Below are 4,403 nucleotides of genomic sequence, written 5' to 3'. Positions count from 1 at the left end.
AATAAAATTTAATTTAAAAACTTTTCATTAAATTTAAATTTTAATTTAAAAACATCACTTATGTTTCATAAGAAGCAGAACTGGAGTTTCTGCTCACCAGTACTCTGCCCCATCCCTGCCTTTGTTTCCCTAGTTGCTGGAGCCCTATAAAAGTCTCTGAAATCCCTTGCTTGTCATTAGATGCTTTGAGACAAGAGTCCCATCCAGTCTGCTGCTAATATGGCTGCCAGTCCTACTCTCTACTACTAAAATATTAAAAACCCTCTAATTTCTGTCTTGCCTCAGTTTCTCCGGCATTGAAATAAATGACTCTAAGGTACTTCCCAGGTCTAAATCTATGATCCTCTTCTTTATTTCTCTTGCAGTGCTTAGTACGGTACATTAAACATATTGTTCTGTCATTTCAGTTGTGTCTGACTCTTTGTGATTCCATTTGGGGTTTTCTTGGCAAAATAGTTTACCATTTCCTTGTCCAATTCATTTTATAGATGAGGGAACTGAGACAAACAGGATGAAATTATTTGCCCAGTGTCACACTTCTAGCAAGTGTCTGATCCTGGATTTGAATTCAGGGCTTCTTGATTTAAGGCTCCATGCTTTATCCCCTGAATCACTTAGCTAACTCCACCTTAAGCATGATAAGTGTTTAATAAATCCTTGTTGAATCCAGAACTCATAACAATCTGACCAAATAGGTAATAGATTGGGGTAAAGTATCATCCAAAGTGTCTATAAATGTAGTATATCATCTGTGCTTTAGAATAAATCATTTTTAATGGGAAATAATAATAGCTATCTATCAAAATAATACCCACTATCAGAACATCTACCTTGCTAATATATGTAGGGCTGCATTGAGGCATACACTGCTTAGCTCCTTCTATAAACCAAAAGTTCATATTTGTAAAATAATTTTTAATCTCTTCACTACTGGTTCCATTCTGGATGGAACACACATGGTTCTTCCCCATCCTTAAAAAAAAATCCTCATTTAACATTACTATCCCCTCAACACAACCTGATTAGGATGGCAAAACCAGTCAGTATAGTCCATCTTTGACTGTCTTAATGATTAATTTGGTTTTCCACGTGATCAATATAGTTGTGTACTTCTGTATCAATCACATTGAATGGCTTCTGCAGACTACACATTGACCAGCTGTGACATATTATAGCCTGGTTCGTACACATAGACACAACTCTGATATCTTTTCTTTTCACTGTCAGACTCCTAGGACGAGCTGTCTACCTTCACTTCCTCTTCTCTCACTCATTTCTCATCCCTTTACAAATGTGGTTCCAATCTCATTTTTCAACTAAAAATAATCTCTTCGTATCTCTTAATGCCCTTGTCCAATGGCCTTTTTTCATCTTCATTCTTGTTGACTTCCCTTGTAATATTTCACACTATTGACTACCTCCTCTTACTGGATAGTCTCTCCACTCTGGATTATTGTACTACTTATTTCTTTTGATTTTCCTGTTACCTGTCTGACAATTCCTTTTCCTTTTCCTTTGTTAGATTTGAACCCTCTTCTTTTTCCTCTAAGTATAGTTTTCTCTTTTGGTACTTCATTAGTTTCCAATGATTCAATTATCATCTCCACACAACTCCCAAATCTCTATATATCTATCCCTAATCTTCTGATTTCCAGCATCAAAAGCCAGGTAGATGCCCTGTGTAGATAATCTCAGCCGCAGAGTATCTAAAACACATCTTGCATCTGTCAAGGGTATCATCACTCTTCTTAGTTACTCAGATTCACAATTTTAAAATCATCTTCAATTCCATTCTATTTCACCCCAAATAATTAATTAGTTGTGTGGTGTTTAAAAAGGTTTGAGAGACATAATTTCTCAGTAATTTAATCTTTTTTTAATAATGCCAGCATTTTAATAAAAGAATGGTCATTTGGTTGACTCTCTTAAATCTAAGAGAGCTGGTTTAGGCTTATAAGTCCATTGGAAGAGGGGTATTCCCAAGGTAGCAATCAACTCCGATTAGTTAACAAATAATAAGAGAATGAGTATTATAATGAGGGGCTGGCCCTGAACTTTGATTATGTCATTTGTTTCTAAGTTACCCTCAGCCTTAAGCAATTTATTCAAAATATTGATCCCCACCCAAATCTGAGTAGAAATCAATGGCTTTCCCACTTCAGTGGGGTCTAACTAGAGGAGAAGGTTAACTTAATCTTCAGAGACTGAGGTCTTGACATGAGGATAAAAGAGGGAAAAATCTGAATCTCCCCAAATTATTGATTATTAATAATCATTTCTCTCAGCTATCAAATCATATTGATTTTACTGCCACCATATCTTTCATATCAATATTATTCTCTTGTTGGAGACCTTAACTTAAAAAGTCCAGGGTCATCCATTTCACCCAGGGTCGTGTCTAGTTGACCTGATCAGTATTTGGCCACCAGACCTAAATGGCTCTGGCCAGGAAAGGGAGGCAGGTGACCTTGTATAGACTGCATGTCACCTCCCTGATGTCACAACAACAATTCTTTCTCCTTACATAGTTCTTACCTTAGTTCAGGTCCTCATCACCTCTCTTTAGAACTATCACATTAATCTCCTAATGAGTATTCAACCCTCAAGTCTTCCCTTTGCACAGCTCTCCCTCACTTAAATCCAATTCACTTGCATATTATAATATCACCTTCCTGATATCATGGTCATATTAAACAATGAAGGACAAACACCCATCTCCCAAATCGATATTCCTAAAGTCCAAGGGAATGAATGAGAACATCATTTCCTTTGCTCAAAATAGCTGCAGTGGACCTACATGTGCAACAATGTTTGTGGCAGCCCTTTTTGTAGTGGTCAGAAACTGGAAATTGAATGGATGCCCATTAATTGGAGAATGGCTGAATAAACTGTGGTATATGAATGTTATGGAATATTATTGTTATGTAAGAAATGACCAGCAGGATGATTTCAGAGAGGCCAGGAGAGACTTACATGAACTGATGCTGAGTGAAACGAGCAGAACCAGGAGATCATTATACACGGCAATAACAAGATAATTATCAATTCTGATGGTCGTGGCTGTCTTCAACAATGAGTTGATTCAGACCAGTTTCAATTGTTCTGTAATGAAGAGAACCATCTACACATGGTGGATATAAACTGTGGGAACTGAGCATTTTCACTCTTTTTGATGTTGTTTACTTGCATTTTTGTTTTCCTTCTCAGGTTTTTTTTTTCCTTTTTAGATCTGATTTTTTTCATGCCCAGCTAAATAATAAACATATATTATGTGCATATACACACATGTATGTTTGCATACTTATACATAAATATGTGTGTACATTTTATGTGTGCATATATGTGGATGCATGCTATCTGTACCACAGACATACTATATAATATGTGTGGCTATATATACATATGCATAACATATGCATATATGTACATAAATGTGTGTTGTATGTATGTATGTAAAGTGTAAGTGCATGTCCATCTCTCTATTTTGTTCCCAGCAATATCAGTTCAAGCAGCAAAACAATGTGATTGGCATGGCAGAACCAGTCAGTATAGTCCATCTATGGCTGTCTTCATGATTAATTTGGTTCACCACATGATCAATACATCGTGTACCTCTGTATCAATCAATTTGATTGGCTGCCACAGACCACACTGACCAGTGGTGACATACTGCAGTCTGGTTTGTGCATATAGACACAACTCCAAATGTCAGTAGATCTGAGTTCCCTGAAAAATGACCTTAGCTAGATGTATCTTGCCTAGTAGAGGTATTTCTAAAGGAGATTTTTAACTTCATTTCTTCAGGAACCTGCTAGGATTTTTCTCCTAGCAGCAAAAAGTCACTAGACAAAGGGAAGAAAAAGTATAAGGACATAGTTATATTAATATGTCCCTCTAGCAGTTCCTTAAAAGGTTTTGGTATCTTCTATATTTCCTGATCATTTATCAAATTCGGTCTGACACAGATATTTCACTGGTCATTGTTTTTTGTTCAATAACACTCCAGAGTTCAACCCATTGCACTGCTTTTTATTGCTTGCTATTTTTAAAAAGATACTTTTTGGAGGAGCCCCCCTCCTCCCCTTTTCCCCTTGTACTGTGTAATTACTGAACCACATAAAGCAGTTATAGCAGGAATTTATCACTTTCAGGTGGAAATACTCCCAGCCAAATAAAAGATAGAGTAGGAATGCCAGAAGCAATTTATAACAGGCTCACTGACATTTTGTGTTGAGAAGCTCTACCAATGCGTAAGCATCAAGCCATAAATCCCCACCAACGTGACTAAAGCAAGCCGCCCTTATTCTTGAAGGGGATGGGGCCAGCAAAGGATACTGGGATGTGCAGCAGCAACAATTCTGTTGACAAAAATCACCCAAAACAGCTGTCAGTAAAATTTGCAA

This window comes from Antechinus flavipes, chromosome 3, assembly GCF_016432865.1.
Source record: "Antechinus flavipes isolate AdamAnt ecotype Samford, QLD, Australia chromosome 3, AdamAnt_v2, whole genome shotgun sequence".
NCBI lineage: Eukaryota > Metazoa > Chordata > Mammalia > Dasyuromorphia > Dasyuridae > Antechinus > Antechinus flavipes.
Note: the sequence above shows the minus strand (reverse complement) of the source record.